Consider the following 20,692-nt stretch of genomic DNA (forward strand, 5'->3'; position numbering starts at 1 on the left):
GGGGAGACTCAGGAGGACTGACCTGAAAGGGAAGAGACCTCTGTTAGTGCGTGGTGTCCTGAAAGACCACCCAGGAGCACCCAAGGTGGTGTAAAGTGGGTCATCTGCTGAAAGGGAAGTCCAACAGGGGCCAGGAACTGCCCGCTGGAGTCAGGGATGTGGGGCCCACAGTGGCCTTGACAAAGCAGTTTCAGCCATGAGTGGGAGGGAAGGGGAAGAGAAGTTGGAGGCTTCAGGGCAGATGACTTCTTCAAGAGCTTGACTGTGAATCAGAAGAACGGGGTGAGAGTGCAAAGAGGGTAGAGAGACGAGGGAGACTTTTTTTGGTTGTTGTTAAGACAGGAGATCTAATGTGCTTCAATAGTTGACAAGCTAACAGGGAGATTTTATGACATGAGGGGAGAGGAGTGACTTGTTGGAGGAAGGTCTTGAAGAAGGTGAAGGGATGGGATTGAAGAAGTAGTTGGGGGTGCTGGCTTCTGTCAAGAGTGTGTTAAACTTCTCTGCGGCTTTTGTCAAGAGTGTGTTAAACTTTTCTGTGGCATCGCTGCCTCGGCCTTCATGTTGTTTAGCCAAGTAGCCTACGGGGGCCTTAAACGGACACATACAAGCCCATGCCCCAAAGAGCAGCCTGCAGAGTCACAAGCAAAATCTGAGTTCCTGATCTGACTTCCCCAGCGACCCTGTGATCAGCAGGTTCCCCTGTGTCCCAGGGCCTTCCCCTTGCACGCCCCATAGATAAGACCCCATGGTGCTCACCAAAACCACACTCATTTTGGTTTGAGTTGACCAATCTGGCTTTCACCTGGGAACCCCAAGGCCCTGTCACTCTCTCGGCCGTACCCCACCATGACCTCCCCTTGTGGCCCCTGGCGCCATGCCCTGTGCTTCCTCCAGGATCCGTAGTAATGAACCAGCTTCACTGTTTCCTGTGGTCTTTTGTTGAACCTCAGTCACCATCCTGCACTCTGCGCTTCCCTTAACAAATGTTAACAAAGTTGGTAACAGCTTCTCATGAAGAAGGAAGGGCAGGTGACAGGTATGGGGGTGTGAGTGGGTGCATGACCTCTGCTGACCCTTGTATTTTTTCTGTGAAATGGAAAATAAGGTCATCAGCCAAGACTGAAGTCTGGGGAGCAGGTGATGGAGGTTTAAGGAGACAGGACAGGATGTGAGATAGTCAACTTGAAGAGTGAATGGGTTAGGGAAATTGAATCCTCACTGGTTACCGCATGTTGACTGCTATATCCATTTTTGAGCCCTGGGATCTCTCCTGAAAGGAGAAGGAAATGGCAACCCACTCCAGTGATCTTGCCTGGAGAATCCCCATGGACAAAGGAGCCTGGCGGGCTACAGTCCATTGGGTCGCCTTGGACACGACTGAAGCAATTTAGCATGCATCTGCCATGAACTCCAAACTCATAAATCCAGCTACATACTGATCACTATTCCCTGGCTTTCTCATGGGAAGATTAAAGCCATTCTCTCTCTGCCCACCTCCAGCCAGTCCTCCTGTCCTCCCCAGTTCAGGGGCTCCTCTGCACAGCCCCAGTCTCCAAAGCAGAATAATCAAGTCTTTGAGTAGTTCATGAACCAGCATAGGACAATCTCTCTTATTTCCTGAGGTTGAGAACACTGGAAGAGAATCACGTTTTGGAAGGACCATTATCAGTTCAGTCTGAACATTGTCTGTGAGCAATCTGGGAGTGGTGAGTAGTTCAGCTGATACATACTGGGCTACTCAGTTGTGGTCCTTATTTGTGTTTTAATGTAAAATGAGTTTCAGGTCCTTCTTGAGAGAAGATTTTGGCTGGGAAACTGCGGACGGTTCTGTGCTCGGAGCTGGGGGTAGAGGCTTGGGGAGTAGAATGGGGAAGGGAAAGGGGAAGGAGGCAGCCCAAGGGCGCTCAACTTCACTTCCTTCCGGGATCTGTGTGCAGAGCCAGGAGGCAACCGCCCCTCGCCTTCCTGAGCCCCAGGGCTCTCGAAATGTTCAATGAAGAAGAAAAATAAATAAATAATCTGGCTTTACAACTTTGCATGATGTGTGCTTGATTAGATTCTCATGCGAACTGGGCATCTGGATGGTTACCTTAAAGTATGCATTTCTTTAAAAAGAAAACTCGTATTTACATTTTGACCACTTTCCTTTGGTGTCATTGATGGGCTGGGTTCAGCCATCTGCAAACCAGAAAAGGTTTCATGGGCACAGGGAAGCTATAGGGTAGGGCAGGGAGAATTGTGCATTTGAGTCTCAACTTCACAGAAACAGGGAGATGACCAACGTGGAAGGAAGGAAAGTCATCACTTACGGAGTGCCACCTCGGTGCCCAGGTCTGCGTGGACATGTCTCAGGGAGGTTCTCTCGGGGGCTCCTCATTTCCTCTGGTTCTCCAAATCTCTGGTATCAAAGATGAGCCCAGATGGTGAATACACCTCCTGCCAAGTCATTGACATGAGTATTAGTAACAACTAATATTTACCAAGCACATAATGCGTGCTTGGTATCAGGTGCTTCACAGGGATTCCTTCATTTAGTACTCTCAACACCTTAGGAGAGGCTTCTCATCCATATGCTCACATCCAGACAAAATAACTGAACCCTCGAGATGCTGACTTATCCAGAATCAATGGTGCTGTGATTCAAAGTCAGGTTCCTGAGATCATACATTTATTAATAGTTGTTATGGGATATCACCTTTTACTGAGACAGGAAAGGTATAACATTACACCTGCTCTCAGTAGAACTTGCCCCTATATTTATGTTTGATGTCTTCAAGGCCCTTAATTTTTGCTTCCTTTTTCTCCCTAAAAGCATTCTCTCTTCACTTAAGGTACCTATAGCCCTTTTTTGGGGGCTTCCCAGGTGGCACTAGTGGTAAAGAAACTGCCTGCCAATGCGGGAGACGTAAGAGACACGGGTTTGATCCCTGGGTTGGGAAGATCCCCTGGAGGAGGGCAGGCAACCCACTCCATATTCTTGCCTGGAGAATCCCATGGACAGAGGAGCCTGGCAGGCTGCAGACCATAGTGTCGCAAAAGAGATGGACATGACTGAATGGCTGAGCGAGCAAGCATGCACGCAGCCCTCCTGTATTCTACACCTCCCTGCACTACATATATTCCTTTCCTCTTGAGCCTCCATCCCACCTCTCTAGGTCATCACAGAGCACCAAGCTGAGCTCCCTGTGTTGTTTGTTTTTTATGGTTTTGGGATATCTTGGGCTGGTAACTCAGAGAAGGCAATGGCAACCCACTCCAGTACTCCTGCCTGGAAAATCCCATGGACGGAGCAGCCTGGTAGGCTGCAGTCCAGGGGGTCGAGAAGAGTGGGACACAACTGAGTGACTTCACTTTCACTTTTCACTTTCATGCACTGGAGAAGGAAATGGCAACCCACTCCAGTGTTCTTGCCTGGAGAATCCCAGGGACGGGGGAGCCTGGTGGGCTGCCATCTATGGGGTCGCACAGAGTCGGACACGACTGAAGCAACTTAGCAGCAGCAGCAAGGCTGGTAACTGGTTGGAATATCTAGGTTAAGAACCTCCTCTCAAGGTTTCCTGCTTATCTGGAGAAGGTGTGCTCCAGAACCAATCCAGGAAGTGTGTTCTCTGGGTGATGTGAGTTATAGAACAGGTGTCCTGGCCTCATTAGCTCCAGGAGGTGTGATTCTGAGACTCTGAGCCTACTCTGCCTGAGATTTCATTTATTCACCAAGAAAGCATGGCTACCTCGATTGGCACCAGGGATGCTCTGATCACCAAGACAGACATTGTTCTGTCTTGGTGATCACAGTGCAAAATGGGAGACAGACATTAAATAAAAAACTTCAGTGAAAAGTGGGTAGATCTCATCTCTCATTGGTCCTTTTCCTTCCTTCCTTCCTTCCTTCCTCTACTGACATTGTAATTTTTCTCCCATCCTTTTGCTGCAAGGCTACCAGATACCATGTATCTAGAACCATCCTTCCACCCTTTTGCCAGTATCCCATCTTGGACTTTCCTATCTCACTTCTGCCTAGTGGGTCCAGCTCACTGCCAGCCAGAAATCCCATGGCTCGTGGCCTATTTTTCCTCTGCCATTAGCCTTTTGGTCATTCCAAACACACAGGATTAGGAAAAGTGTCAAGAACAGAGACCAGCTGATAATCAGGTTCAGAGTGTCCATTAGTTAATTCACTTATTCATGTAGCAAGCATTGCATAGTTGGTATCTGCCAGGAATTGAGATATGAAAAACAAAAACACAGTTTATGCAGAGTTAAATATTATATATATATATAAATGTCCAAAGGCAAGGACCCCATCTATCTTCTTCATGACTCTGTCCCTAGTATTTAACTCCTTAGCACAAGGTGGGAACTCAATAAATGCTTGTGACTAAAACAATGAGTTCGTGTTTTGGCTGAAAAGACAGATATATATAAAGGACGGTAATAAAGTGGGATGATCATTTATTCCATAAATGTTGATTGACTATCTCCTAAGTGCCGAATATCTCCTAATATGACAAAGAAGACAGACGCAGCCCTTGGCCTTTTGAGTCTTACAGTTAAAAGTTTGCACCCTAAGTATTAGACTTGTGATAAATAATGTGAAGAAGTGCAAGGTGAGTACTGTTGATGAGTACTGTCTTGTCATTTATTTTATGTTTTATTTACGTATTTGTTTTATTTATTTGGCTGTGTCGGGTCTTAGTTGCAGCACGCGGGATCTTTAGCTGGGGTGTGAGAACTCTTAGAGGCAGCAGGTGGGATCCCTAGTTCCCTGACCAGGGATCAAACCTGGGGCCCCTGCTTTGGGAACATGGAGTCTCAGCCACTGGACCACCAGAGAAGTCTCTGACATGACTACCATTAATGTGTGTTATTATTCATTAATGCCTAAGGAAGACGGGCCAGCTTCACCCCTTAGATTTAAATATTTCCACATACTTACTTGTATAACCTCTGAGCAAGGCTAAGAGTCCCTGGCTGGAACTCTCCACTTTCCCACTATTTTCTAGTCTTTCCTTAACTCGTTCACTCACCACCTGCTTCACAGACGCAGTCTGAGCGCCAGCTCTCTGCATAAGTGAAATATGGTGGAACTTGGGGACAGAGAGGAAGGGAGCTTGAAGAGTAGCTTAACTGAGTTAATTGATCTTTCTAAGTGTCCTGGGCCAGAGGGAAACAAGTAATCCCATAATGAGCCTTAGCATCTTAGTGACTCACAATGTAACAGGGCTCACACCCACTTGGGCATATGAATCTTCTTTACAGAAGAGTATGAGATATAAAAGCCACAGAAAATTGCCTGGAAAAATATGCATTAATTGGATTCTTGGCAAAAGACTGAAAAATGTCCCAGGCAGATGGAGCAAGTTATTTTTAGACAGTTTTGTCCTAAAATATGTTGATGTCTCTGTGAATGAGTTCATAACACATGCTAAAAATTCCTTTGGCCTGATCCTTATTAAAAAAAAAAATCTCCTTTTTTCCTTTTTATTACATAATAAAATAAAAAAGCCGTCTCCCAGTGCCGTCTCTTGGAGACAATCCTCAGCTGAGATGCCTTTTTTCTGCTTCCATCTTTATGATTACCTTCACATTAGCTCCCTTCCTTCTTGTTTTTCTTTTGGGGTATGCCCTACTTTTGTAACCTAAAGACATTAATAGCAATTTAATTGTTTATACCACCATTCACGTAGTATTTCAGTTGTCCCCGTTTTTAACCCATGAGCTCAACCTTATGACTCAGCAGACTGCCAACATTTCAGCCCTCTGCTCTTTTTCTAATGAAAAAGTTAGAACCAACACTTTATATGGCATTGCAAGGGTAGGATTAAAGTCACTGGTAGTTACAGAGATCTGACTTTGTGATAAGAGGCTGGTCAGTGATTAGAAGACTTCACCTACTTGGTCTTAAAGTGGAATTAGTCCAGATGGTGCCAATGGGAATTAAGGGCTGCATGGTCCTGGAGCAAACACAATGGCTGTCTTATGGATGCTCTTAATCTCAGAGGTAAATGAAGGACACAGGGCTTCCTGAGGCCTGGCCACACATTCCGTGGTGATTATAGTACCAAATACTCATGATTCAAAGTGACTGGTTATCAGATACTAGAAACATCGTCTAAATCATTAAAAGATTTAAAGTCAGCCTGATGGTCCCATGGATTGAAACTAGTGAGTTTTAAAGTCATTTATATTTCTGAGGTTGTATCTATAGAAGTTTTCAACAATCTTGGTCATATATATCACTGAAAGGAAAGACAAATTTACTTCTTTTAGAAAGCACAGCATGTGTGTGTGTGTATATATATATATATATATATATATATATATGTATATATATACATATATACACAGCATGTCCTGTTTATTTTGCTTACAGAAACTCTAATGTGTATTGTTATTGTTGTTTAGTTGCTAAGTCATGCCAGACTCTTTTTTCACCCCACAGACTGTAGCCCTCCAGGCTCCTCTGTCCATGGGATTTTCCAGGCAAGACTACGGGAGTGGGATGCCATTTCCTTCTCCAGGGCATCTTCCTGATTCAGGAATCGAACCTGTGTCTCCTGCATTGACAGGCAAGTTCTTTACCACTAAGCCACCAGGGAAGTCCTTCTACTGTGTCCATCCTAGACAAATTTCAGGGACTCTATGCAGATAGGCATAGAGTAAGAGTGTTTCCTTCTTTATGTTTTTGGAAACTTAGAATTTGACATCAGAGTTAAAGTAGATTCTCAGTATACAGACTGCATTAAAATCCAGAGGCCCTCGGTACTGACATGATCCTGCCTTTTGAATTATTCCCTATACAATTAATTGTCTGATGACAGGAACAATCAGTTTCCAGTCTTGAGGTGTAAGCTCAAATCTCTGATAAAATGCACATTGTCTGACTGAAACATTCTTTATATTTCTATCACTCGTTTCAACTTGAACCCAAATAAAGATTCTGAGAGATTGTGACCTAGAGAAAAGAGGTGAACTGGGGTTACTGGGTTGCTATGGGGTAATAATGAGGAAAGATTCGCTGAGGGTGGAAATGAATCAATGCTCAGTCGCTGCTCAGTCGCTAAGTTGTGTCAGACTCTTCACAACCCCATGGACTGCAGCACGCCAGGCTTCTCTGTCTTTCACTCTCTGCTGGAGTTTGCCCAAACTCACGTCCATTGAATCAATCCTGACTTTGCTTAATTCAAGTCGAGCATGGGATAGCCTTGCTCTCAGTCATGAATCTAGTGCAATTCCTTCAAAAGGAGGAGCTTCCAAACTGTGCCATAGCTAGGATGAGAATCTAAGACCAGCGCCCATTTCTGGAGGCCCCATCTGTGGGCATCACCAGTTTATGTTAGTGTGGGCAAATTGAAATGACTTCTTTTCAGAAATCTTAGGTCTTTGCATCCATCACTTATTCTTCATGGCTAACTTTCTTGCTTTTGGTTGTAGATTTAACTCTCGAGAAGGAGTGATGCAAAAACTTCCTGTCAAGTCATAGAGTTTGCGTGGAGAGTTTGCGTTTCTTGTGATGTCTCTGTCTGGCTTTGCTATCAGGGTAATGCTGGCTTTAGTACAGTAAGTTGGAAAGCGTCCCCTTAGGTTTTCTTTTTCGGGAAAATTTATGAAGGATAAGTCTTCTTTTTTAAACATTTGGTAGAATGTACCGGTGACACCACTGGACCTGGGCTTCTCCTTCTGGAATGTTTTCTGATAACTACATTGTAGAGAAAAAGGAAGTAGATTAGTGGTTGTTTGATAGCCATCAGCTTGTGGCTGATTGCCTAGTAACTGCTAAGGGGCTGAGGGGGACAAAAATATGCTAAAATCAGCTTGTGGCAATGGTTGCGCAACTGACAGAATACACGAAAAACACTGAACTGCTCCCTTCGAGTCAGTGAACTCTATGGTATGTGAATTATATTTTAGCAAAGCTATTTTAAAAAACAAGTATTGATTCTGTTCATCATTTCTACTGCTTCTGTTTTCAGTATATTATTAGTTTCTGCTTTTTTTCTTTCTTTTAAATTTCATTAGGTTTGTCCTTCTTTCCTAGCGTAAGGTATAAATTTAATTCACTCATTTTTAATTGGTTTACTTAAAGGTATATATCAACCTTCGACAACATTCTAGCTACATTTAACAATTTTTTAAAGTAATACTTCTATTCTGTCACAAATATTTTATAATTGTCATATATTTCTATGCCTCTAAAATTACAACTTCCAAATACATAAACTATATGAATATGTTGCAAAGTCTATTATGATTTCTGGTTCTCCCCATGAGTCATTTAGGAGCACATGTAAAAGTTTTTTAAAGTGTTTTTAAAAGTGTTTGTATTTATTATATTTTGATGGATTTTTATTTTTACTATTATGTAGTACTCAACAGGACTTCCCTGGTGGCTCAGACTGTAAAGCGTCTGTCTATAATGTGGGAGACACAGGTTCAACCCCTGGGTTGGGAAGATCCTCTGGAGAAGGACGTGGCAACCAAATTTATTTTTATCTGGTCGCTAAGAGTCGGACACGACTGAGTGACTTCACTTTGACTTTTCATTTTCATGCATTGGAGAAGGAAATGGCAACCCACTCCAGTGTTCTTGCCTGGAGAATCCCAGAGACTGTGGAGCCTGATGGGCTGCCATCTATGGGGTCGCACAGAGTCAGACACGACTGAAGCGACTTAGCAGCAGCAGCAGCAGCAGCGTTGTTGTGCCTGAAATTCTGTTTTGCCTTATATTGATATTGTTATTCAAAATTTCTTTGGTTATCAATTGACTGATACCACTTTTCCCATAATTTTTGATCTTCTGAGTGATTGTGTTTTCGATTTTGCTTACGGTTTCTTCAAACAGCAAGTAGTTGGGCTACAAAAAATCAGTCTGTTAATCTCTGTCATTTATTAGACAAATTTATTCCATTTTCATTGCTATAATCACTGGTACATTTGAACTTATTTCTACCACTTTTTTTTTTTTTACTATTTTTATTGGATTTAAATATATGTATATATATCTTCATTCTTCCATGTTCTTTTTGGACAAAGTTGTGGTTTTGTTATTGTTATTGTTGTCATTGTTCTCGTAAATACTATCCATGCATCTTTTTTCTCTAGTATGTTGGTTTGGAAGTATTTATATTATTTTAACTTTATTACTTCTATTATTTTACTACCATCTCCAATCTTTGACTATAATATTTTTACTGAAGTCTACATTTAGTCAAGAAATTTTGGAATCTTACAAACTTCCTGGGCATATTTAACTACTCATTAAACAACCACTTCCTGGAGATTTTAAACTTTGCCCCAGAATTTCTAAAATAGCTTTTAAGATAGTTGATTAAATTAATCAACCCATTTTGTTAATATTTTGTCTACCATTATTTCTTGAATCCCATGCCCTCCCTCTGGGTCCATTTTTTAGACCTTAAATACATTCTTTAATATTTGTATTCATAAGCATCAATTGATGGTAAACTCTCTTGTTCTTTCTTTATGAATCTAAAGCCACCTTTATTTCTCTTCTTTTTTTTTTTTTTAATGATAGCTTGTCTGGTATGAAAGTTTAGACTGAGATAATTTCACTTAGCATTTTAAGGATATTATTCTTTTATCTCCTGGTATCTACTGTCTCTGTCAATTTGTCAGTCCTTTGTAAGTAATCTACCTTTTCACACTAGTTATTGTAAGATTTTTCCCCCTCCCTTTGTTCTCAGTGATTTGTAGTCTCACTACATTTGTTACTTTGTAGTAATTAATATTTATTTATCTCTCTGGGTCCTTACACTTAATTTTTATTCTGAGGACTCATGTCTTTCTTCAGTTTTGGAAAAACATTAGCAAATCTCTCCTAAATATTGCTTTTCTACCTTTCTGGGAAATTCTACTAAATAAATTAGACATTTCTATTTACCCTCTAAGATATTTAACTGTTTTGTCATATTTCTCTTTGCCTTTATGTGATGCAGTCTGGTAAAATCCTCAGGGTTATCTTCCAGTTCCCTGGTTCTGTACAGTCTAGTTGTTAAACAAAACATCTTCAAGTCTAAATTTTTACAGTCTCTTTTAGATCCATCAGTTTTGTCTCACTTCTTTCTGATTTTGCTTGCCAATTCTATGTTCTATTTTTAGTTATTATTAAAGATGTTATTCTTTCACTGTGTCCTTTATCATCCTGAAAGTCTCTGTCTGGCTGCTCTTGTACTTTAATTTTGTTTGGCTAAATGTATATCCTTTATATTGATTTATATTGGCTCTCTGTCTTAGCCTTCTATTCTTTGGTTTTGGTATCATGGTTTCTGGGCTCATTTTGGGAAGGAATTTTTTCTTTTTGTTTTTTCCCTTCTCTGCTTATCCTTCTCTCTCTAGTTTTTATAATTGCCTCCATTTGGTTTCTTGGGGCTTGCTGACCAAAGAAGTCTTATGATACAGGTTCAGGGCTCATATACCTCAAGGATTATGGCTTCAAGTATTAAGGTTTATGGCCAGTTCCTGGAGATGAGAATGTTTTTATGCTCTATCAATTCAAAGAGGCAATATTCCCAGGCAACAATTAGCAGAGCTTTTCTCAGCCTTTACTATTATTATTACTATACTTTTTTTTAATAAAGGGAAGTTCCCCCCAGTCTCCAGCTTTAGTCCTGTTGCCACTTTGTATAGAGTAATTTTAATTACCATAATTGCAGATGAGCAAAATTCCCAGATATGTTTGCTCATTTCCTGCCCCAGAAGCAGGTCCAGATCTTTGTGCCACGTGCTACCGCTGACCTTGCTTTTCTGGTCTACATATCTGGTCCATGTAGGTGTCTATTGTGTTTTGGACCTGCTTACATCGATTTGACTTTTTAAATTATACTTTGCCTATCATTGTGCTTATTTGAACGGGAAGGGATTGAGTATACAAAGCATGCACTTACTATTATACTATTAACGGTGATGTGTAGTTCTAGGGTGGGTGGGCTTCAGTAGCTGCATCTCACAGGCTCTAAAGCAAAGGCTCAGTAGTCGTGGCGCAGGGGCTTAGCTGCTCCATGGCATGTGGAACCTTCCTGGACCAGGGATTGAACCCATATTCCCTGCATTGGCAGGCAGATTCTTAACCACTGTGCCACCAGGAAAGTCCATAAACACTTTCTTAGCGCTTTCTTAAACTCTGGAGCAGTTTTGTCCAACAACAATAAAATGCAAGCCACATATATGCTTTTACATTTTCTAGCAGCTACACTAAAAATATGTTTTAAAAAAACGGGTAAAATGAAATCTCATAATATATTTTACTTAGCCCAATATTATCATTTTAAAATAAAATCAACATAAAATTATTAATACAGGATCTTTATTCTTTTCTCACCAATTCTTTGGAATCTAGTGTGTATTTTATACTCAACAGCACCTCTCAGTTCAGAGGAGCCGTGTTTCAAATGCTCAACAGCCACATATGGCTAGTGGCTGCCACAATGGATGGTGCAAATTTATGGTATTTATAAGATAACAATAATTCTAATATCACCACTACCACTTTGGACTTTTTAAACTTTTTTTTTGTTCCAAGAATTTCATCGAGTAATTAAGAACACAGCAAGATTTAGATGCCCTCAAAAGCTGTCTGGTCCTCTACAGTGCACTTGCCATCACAGTTCTGGTATATTTGGAAACCTGTTCTTATTTGCTTTTTCTGAATCGAGGGAAGACAGTGAAAAGTCTTGTGTGGACAAATTCACAACGGAAATAAGACCATCTTTCCACCTTGAAAAACTGGCTTATGAAAAATTGAAGTTTTGTTTTTTTCTGAGACAGGAAATGAGAATATATAGTGTTTTGAAATGGTCGTTACATTAATTACCTAATGAATTAAGAAGATAAACTCCATTTACTCCCCCAAAGCACTTGAAGGTGCTAGGAAGAGTTAGAAGAGTAAAGTATGATGGAGTTTTATGAGTTTATATGGATTTTTTTTGGTTAAGATTAATTTTTAATTCCCCCCAGCAAAGGATATTTGGCTTTTCTGAGAGGTGTCTCTAGTGGTAAAGAACCCACCTGGCCAATGCAGGAGACATAACAGACCTCGGTTCTATCTCTGGGTTGGGAAGATCCCCTGGAGAAGGGCATGGCAACCCACTCTAGCATTCTTGCCTGGAGAATCCCATGGACAGAGGAGCCTGGTGGGCTACAGTCCATGGGGTCGCAAAGAGTTGGACATGACTGAGTGACTAACCTAGATAGCATATGGAAAAGCAGAGACATTACTTTGCCAACAAAGGTCCGTCTAGTCAAGGCTATGGTTTTTTCCAGTGGTCATGTATGGATGTGAGAGTTGGACTGTGAAGAAAGCTGAGTGCTGAAGAATTGATGCTTTTGAACTGTGGTGTTGGAGAAGACTCTTGAGAGTCCCTTGGACATCAAGGAGATCCAACCAGTCTATTCTAAAGGAGATCAGTCCTGGATGTTCTTTGGAAGGAATGATGCTGAAGCTGAAACTCCAGTACTTTGGCCACCTCATGAGAAGAGTTGACTCATTGGAAAAGACCCTGATGCTGGGAGGGATTGGGGGCAGGAGGAGAAGGGGACGACAGAGGATGAGATGGCTGGATGGCATCACTGACTCGATGGACGTGAGTCTGAGTGAACTCCGGGAGTTGGTGATGGACAGGGAGGCCTGGTGTGCTGCGATTCATGGGGTCGCAAAGAGTCGGACACGACTGAGCGACTGAACTGAACTGAGTGACTAAGCACTCACACACACTGCTTTTGATAGGCTGTTTACAGTCTGACATCCCAGGTATTCCAGGCAGCGAGGCAGGTCTGACCTCCTTCCCCCAGTGGGGGCATTAACAAACCTTGCTATTTCTCCGGGAAAGTAATCCTTTCAAAGTACTTGGTTATGTTGTTAGATTACTTGGTTTCCAAACCATGGCACTACCTTCTCTTAAGATCTCGAAATCACACTTTATAGAATTGTTTGTTTTTACAGCTTAGAAACATCGATAGTTCATCAACTTCCTGATTTTATGGCCGATTTTTAGACACACTCATTTGACACATCTTTTGAAACTCCTTCCTTGACGGGGAGCGGTTTTCCCCAGGAATTCCCAAGCATGTCATATTTAATGAGCACAATACCAGTAATTACATTGGTACCCAGCTCTTTTCTCTCTGGAATCTCTAAATAGTTTCCAGATTGGTGCGGGGGGTGGGGGGTGGGGTTGGTTTTCAAAAGCTCCTTGTGGAGAAAGAAGGGGAAGGAATTAGTTCCCAGTCGAGATGGTTAGGGAGTGAGGCTCCGGACAGGATTGAATCACTCCCTGAGTCTCCCAGTCCATCTGTGCTGTAACATTTCCGTCCTGACTGGAGGTTGCACTGAGCTGAAATGCGCCTATTTGGAGAAGATTCCTCTTCTGCTGGGGAGCCATCGTGCTCTCATCACAGCCGGACATGACAGGTTCCAGGAATCCAGAATCTGTGCTCAACACGATGGGAAGCATTTGTATGCCCAAGCATCAGGAATGTGTTACCTCCCACATTAGGAGGAAGCAGTACTGCCCCACCCCCAGCTCTTCTCAGTTGCCAGGATCTACTGCTCCCTGCGGCATTTAACATGTCTTATGGCTCAGACGGTAAAAGCATCTGTCTGCAATGCAGGAGACCGGGGTTCGATCCTTGGGTTGGGAAGATCCCCCGGAGAAGGAAATGGCAGCCCACTCCAGTATTCTTGCCTGGAAAATCCCATGGATGGCAGAGCCTGGTGGGCTACTGTCCATGGGGTCGCAAAGAGTCGGACATGACTGAGCAACTTCACTTCACTTCACCTCAAAGGAATACCAAATGCCATATGGCAGTCCAACCTAAAGGAAATCAGTCCTGAATATTTGTGGAAAAGACTGATGCTGAAGCTGAAACCTCAATACTTTGGCCACCTGATGCGTAGAACTGACTTGTTGGAAGAGACCCTGATGCTGGGAAAGATTGAAGACAGGAGGAGAGGGGATGGCAGAGGATGAGATGCTTGGATGGCATCACCGACTCTATGTACATGAGTCTGAGTAAGCCCCGGGAGTTGGTGATGGACAGGGAAGCCTGGCGTGCTGCAGTCCATGGGGTCGCAAAGAGTAGGATATGACTGAGCCACAGAACTGACTGAAGCGTGTTACACACGTGTTCATTTTCTGCCTCTGTGCACGAGCATGTAACCTCCATGAGATCCTGAGCTTTGTCTGTTTTGTTCACAGGTGTGCTTCCTGCCCAGGCACTTAGTAGGAGCTCAGTAAACCTTTATTGAATGAAAGGATGCATTGACATGCTGGAATGCGATCTCCTTTCAAATAGTGTCGTGGGGTTAGAGGAGGCCAGATTGAAGTCACAGCCCTGTGGTCTGTGAGCTGTGTGATCCTGAGCAAGCTCCCTGGCTTTAAGGCGTCTTGTGTATGAAACGGAGCAGCAACATGTACCTTATAGGCTGACTGAGGATTTGATGATGTCAAATGCTCAACCAAGCCCAGAACCTGGCCTGCAGTAAGCACTCAATAAAGCATGGCTATATGGAAAAAAACACATTACTATTCCAGTGAGTCCTGACCTGGAAATTTGTTAGAACTCAGAACCCTCCCTTCAACCACAGAGTTTAAGCCTCAGGGCTAAGTCACACTCCTTCATGGATCAGGGCAAAGGCCTGGGCCTGTCACGGGTCCCACGGTCTCTAGGGCAGCAGAACACGCTTAGGGATTTTCCCGTATTGACACAGTCTTCAAGAATAACCTTGTTCCACATAACAGGGGCCATAGGCCGGGTTGTACCTTGCCCAGTGGGGACAGCTGCTGAGAAGGGGTGGGAGCATGTGATAACCAACAGCACCTGGCTTTCAATAGACAGAAGGGTAAAAATTTGATTCAGCTCACCCTGGCTGGCTTTGCTAAAAGGTGCTTTGCCCTTATTTGAACAGGGTGAGAAGTGGGTGGGTGGGCAGCAGAGAGAAAGTCTGGGACGGGGTCCTTCCTACACTCCCATAGCTGGTAGCTAGTGCTGAAATAGTAGAGTCAGAGTGGCAACAGCGACTCACAGCCCAGCCCCTCATCTTCAGAAAGAGAGATACCCGGGCACTCCTGCTGCTACTCCTCCCGGATCCTCCTGGAGGAGGCGTACCTCTGAAAAGCAAGTGAGTGTTAAGTGCATACTCTTATCTGCTTCTCCAAGTACAGAGAGAACATTCTAAGGTTCTTTTAAAATAAGTTGCATTGCAAGAATGCAATATTAAGCCGATAAGCATTCCAGAAAGCTCCAGGAGTGGGCAGATGTGGGATCACTTCAAAACCAGCTAACAGTATAATGTAATAAACGAGACAAAGATGTGACAAGCCCACTTCGGAGCTGTTTGCAGTTCCGCATGTGAGCTATTGTTATCATGACTGATGCTCAGGCTTTGTTTTTCAGATTAAGAAAAGGGAGGTAAAAGGATTTCAGAGGCAGGGTGTGCAAATAAAGATTTCTATTAAAACACGTATGTGCATGCATGGGTGTGTGTGTACCCATACACGCACGCATGTGCACGCACACACAGGCACATACCCTGCCTTTGCAAGGCTCTCATCCTCTCTGACTCCTGCACAGAAAGTGGCTTTAGGGAACACTGACCCTACAGACTCTGCCCACTCCCAGCTCCCCTCAGCTGACCCCTGCGCAGGAATGCTAGGAATGCCCTCCCATCTACCCACATCACGGGCTCCAATCCCAGGGCCTGGAGAATTCTTCCCCAGGCGCTGCTCGGTGATCCACATTCTACTGCCTCTAAATGTCTGTGACAGTTCGAGCTATCCGGTTTCTATCATTGGAAATTTGTTTCTGTAACTAGAAGAGTGGGATAAACCAGTCCCTTCACTCTACTCCCCACCCCGCTCACCAACCCCAGCAAGGTAGGAGCTGTGTCGTGTGGTCCTTTCCCAGAGGGTCGTAAATCCTCATGCTCCTTCTTCCTCTGATGGAAGGTCTCTGAGAGGCCTCCCGAGGACAGGGACAGGACCCAAGGGTTAGAAAAGCAGCATTTCAGAGCTTCCACAGGGCTTCCTGCAGCCAGCTCGGATTAGCTGGTCCTGACAGATCCAGGGTTTCTGGACCAGGGGTCCCGGGAAGCCTGAGGGTGAGTGGGGCTGGGCATGGGGAGGATGAGTGGCCCTTTGACACCATCCGCAGCATTGATGCACGAATTCCACAGGATAGAATTCCCCTGTGTTCGTGCTGAATGCTTATGCTATCCTCAGAAAGCACGTTTGTTCCTGGATGTGATAGTACATCACATGAGTTTAAAAAGCAACAGTCATTTCTGGAAGTTGTGAGTGTGCGCGGTGTGTGTGCAATCAGCAAGCCCCCCTTCTCTGGCCCACGTTCGAGACTCCCAAGGAGACTGTACTTCAAAGCCTCTCCCAGACCCCAGGCAGTCAGAAAATTCACTGAGCTCCTAGTACAAGCCACGCTCTATGTAAATGAATCAGTCCGCACCCGCTGGAGGTCACAGGCTGCCAGGAAGGCAGGGGAGACAAAGGCAGAGGTGCCCAGGGAGGGGGTGCCGCAGGCGGGGCTGATGGCTCCAACTTAGATGAATAACATGATTGCAACATGGATGCAAAAGCTAATTCTAGAAAAAATTCCTCTCTCCTGGAGTATAAACGATTTCCTGTAACTATTTTATTGAGAAATCTAATCTCATGAGTGTTTTTCTTTGTCCTTTTCCTGACTAGTTTGTTTTTCTGGGTTTGGCGTGTGTGTGTGTGTGTGTGTGTGTGTGTGTGTGTAACTGTCACTGAGGTTGCCATATGCACAGGGCCCGCTCAGGGGAAACGTGGCAGAGCCTGGCCTGAGCCCCAGGTCATGTCTACCCTTCCCTAAACCCTCTCAGTGCCCCCACACCCCTACACACACACACTATACCACACACTTCAAACGCCACACCACACCACACACACACAGCCCTACACACATCCCACCACACGCACACACATCCCGACACATTCCACACACACACACCACACCCCACACACCCCCAAATACCACACCACACACACACCCCACAGCCCTACACACATCCCACCACACACAGACATACACACACACATCCCAACACATTTCATACACACACACCACACCCCACACACCCCCAAATACCACACCACACACACACCCCACAGCCCTACACACTTCCCACCACACAGAGACATACACACACACATCCCAACACACACATACACACACACATCCCAACACATTTCATACACACACACCACACCCCACACATCCCCAAATACCACACCCACACACACACACCACAGACCGACACACATCTCTACACATATGATATAAACACACCACACCACATAAACTCCCCAAATACTACACCACACACACACACACACACGTCCCATGCTATACCACACACCCACACCCCAAATACCACATCACATGCACACACACACACACACACACACCTCACCCTGCACACATGGGCACCCCACACCCCACACCACTGCAGGGCAGTGACCTGGGCTCCCCGGGCGCCTGCAGTCCTCCAGCCCGTGATCGCAGGGACAGGGGACATGGGCCGCTGCTTCTCCCCTGGGACGGTTTGTAGTTGAGAGCAGCCCCTGGGGTTTCTGGGATCCACTCTTATTCCTCTTCATACCTTTATTCAAAGTTGACTAGGAACTTAATGATCCTTAAGATTCACTTGGAAAGTACATAGGATGTCAGTTTTTTTTTTTTTTTTTTTTTTTTTTCACTTTTCCTAAAGGGTTAAGATCACGGCAGGAAGGAGCTGACCATCAGTCCCATGGACTGGGCTGGGTTGCCCGTGTACCTTTCCCAGTCTCTCCGTCGCTCCCCTTCCTCAGCTACGTGGGGAGTCAGCTTGGAGGTGGTTTCCTTGCCTGCGCTCTGAGCCCACCTTTCTTAGGCTGTTCTCCCCCTGCCCGGCCTCTTGCACTCTATCCTTTAACCTCCTGAAAACGCCCTCCTGGCTTGACTCACTTTTGCCCCCTGACCTGAAAAAGTAACCCCTTTCTGGTCACCCCCTCCACCTGCTGCCTGGAATCCAACCCCTTCCTGAAAGCATCGTTCGAATTCCACCTTCTTCATGAAGCCTGCCCTAGTCACCTGTGCCTGAATGGCTCACCTCTCAGCTTGGGGAGGACACTCTGTCCTCAAGCGGGGCTGACCTCATTCATTTATTTGACAAATATTTGTTGAACAGCTAATATGCTCTGAATAAGCACTACACTCTGTGTGGGAGATACAGTGATGGATGAAGCACAGAGCTTTCTGCCCTGCTGTTGGTCCCCAGATGCTCAGAGGTTCTTTGTACGGGAAGACTGGGTCTAACCATTATTTCCACCCCACAGAAGGTACTAAGAATTCAGTCCAATCTACTGAACTGATTAACCAATGAAGTCATTATTTCTTTCATGCAATGCCATACAGAATTTGAGTCAACACTATAAATGACCCTTTTCGATAACCAAAGCTGAATGTGGAAAGAAGAGGAATACATTTCCTTCTTATGAAAAACAACATGTGATTGTTTTTTGTCTCAAACGCAGAATCCTGGTTTTATCAAACACATCTCAGAGAAACACCCCAGCCCTCAAGCCAGACAGCAGTTGTAAACATCTCCCCTTCCCGCTCAGAGGCTGTGGAATCTCAGAGCCTGAGCTGTGAAATGCCAGCTCTCTTCCCCCACCCCAGGATGGAAACCAAGCCCTCAGGGTATTCGTCTTTAGACTCTCTGGGTGATGATGACTGGTGCAGGACAGGGACTTAGCTCAGCCCACAAACCAGGAGCAGGGAGGTTGGGAAAAGACAGATGGGACTCAGAGGAGAGGGAACACAATTGCTCAGTGACCCAGGATCCTAGTTATGGTTAGACACATTGCTTCATTACTGACCTTGTTCTTTGACACATAGATTCTCCTGTGTACACCGCGTCTTTTTCTAACCAGTTCCTCCTTCCTACCAGCATAGCTCATACTAGAGGATGGCAAATGGCACGTATACCAGTGTTTTTCTACAGCTTAAGACCTCGTCAACACTCTTGATGCCTTTTAGGAAAACAAATGACATCAGCTGCTTCCTTCCTGATATCCACATGACTTTAAAGGAACACCGAAGTTTTGTTTATAAAAACACACAGATGATTAGGTAACTGATGAGACCTATATTCTCACCATACTTTCTTACAGACTCAAAAATTTCAGCCCTAGTTGTAATCTTCCTTAAGCTTTGTGGTTTATTAGACAACCTGGCGAAACTTCACACTTACCTGAGGGTTGGGTGTGCATTTTAAGGTGTCAGGGCATAAGGAGTTCTGTGCTGAGGTGAAGGAAGTCACATGGAATAGGCTTCCTGTCTTAAATTAACATTAGACATAGGCTTCTGGGGGATCCCTTGACGTCAGGTGACCACAGTGCTGGAGCAATAGCGGTCACAAGCCCGTGATGGCTGGGGAGGAAGCCCAGCAATGCTCCCGTCTAGCTGAGAGTGTTAACGCCCCGGCTGGGGAAGAACTGCGTCCCCTTTCTGTAGTCCTGAGCTGGGCAAATCTGTGGGTTTCTGAGAAGCCCCAGTTTGTAGGGCTAAATATTAATAATAAAAGACTCTCTTAGACAGGTCTACACTTACACTGAGTGATGAGCCACCACGAGAGCCCTGCTAGCTGATCATAGGTCTGACTGAGCCAAACCACAGGAATCTTATGGTTTTCTGTGCTCACGTCCACTGGCATTGGGGCTTGGCTGGAGGAAGGTGTCAGTCAGTTTCTTCTGCACCACATATTCCTTCTCCTCCCAATATCAGCAAGAGCTGGGCTATGGACTAGATGTTTGTGTGTCTCTGAATTGATATGTTGACTCCCTAATCCCCAAGGTGATGGTATTGTGTTGGCCTACCCAGTATGTGGAGGTGGGACCTAAAGAGGTGGTTTGGTTTAGCTGACATCCTGAAGGTGGAACCCCTATGATGGGATTAGTGCCCTTATGAGAAGAGACTACTTCTCCATCATCTGAGGACACAGCAAGAAGGCAGCCCTCTGCAAGCCAGGAAGACAGCCCAGCTGCTGCTGCTGCTGCTGCTAAGTTGCCTCAGTCGTGTCCGACTCTGTGCGACCCCATAGACAGCAGCCCACCAGGTTCCCCCGTCCTGGGATTCTCCAGGCAAGAATACTGGAGTGGGTTGCCATTTCCTTCCCCAAGGCATGAAAGTGAAAAGTGAAAGTGAAGTCGCACAGTCGTCTCCGACTCTGTGCGATCTCATGGACTGCAGCCTACCAGGCTCCTACATCCATGGGATTTTCCAGGCAAGAGTACTGGAGTGGGTTGCCATTGCCTTCTCCGAAGAGAGACCTACTAGATACCAAACACTCCAGCAACTTGATCTTGAACTTCCCAGTCTCCAGAGCTATGAGAAATAAACGTCTGCTGTTTAAGGTGCCCAAGCTATGGTATTTTCTTATAGTAGCCAAGCTGACCAAGACGAGCTGTCTATTCTTGAAAAGAAAATGGCTCAAACCCACCTCTTTCAAGCACACTACTCTCCTTTTCTCTTTGTGTGTTAGTCGCTCAGTCGTATCCGACTCTTTGCAACTCCACGAACCGTAGCCCGCCAGGCTTTTCTGTCCATGGAATTCTCCAGGCAAGAATACTTGGGTGGACTACCATTCCCTTCTCCAGAGGAT

At 44.7% G+C, this 20,692-nt stretch overlaps 1 long non-coding RNA gene across 2 annotated transcripts in view; it reads right to left on the reverse strand.

Annotated features, from left to right (window-relative positions):
- LOC112579339 overlaps positions 1-20,692 on the reverse strand; it is a 57,641-nt gene that overhangs the window by 12,589 nt on the left and 24,360 nt on the right. For both annotated transcript variants that reach the window (XR_003103787.3, XR_006543945.2), the window contains exon 2: positions 2,313-2,439. This is a non-coding gene — a long non-coding RNA (uncharacterized LOC112579339). The remainder of the gene's footprint in view (positions 1-2,312; positions 2,440-20,692) is intronic.

The sequence above is a fragment of the Bubalus bubalis genome, chromosome 2 (genome assembly GCF_019923935.1).
Source record: "Bubalus bubalis isolate 160015118507 breed Murrah chromosome 2, NDDB_SH_1, whole genome shotgun sequence".
Classification (NCBI taxonomy): Eukaryota; Metazoa; Chordata; class Mammalia; order Artiodactyla; family Bovidae; genus Bubalus; species Bubalus bubalis.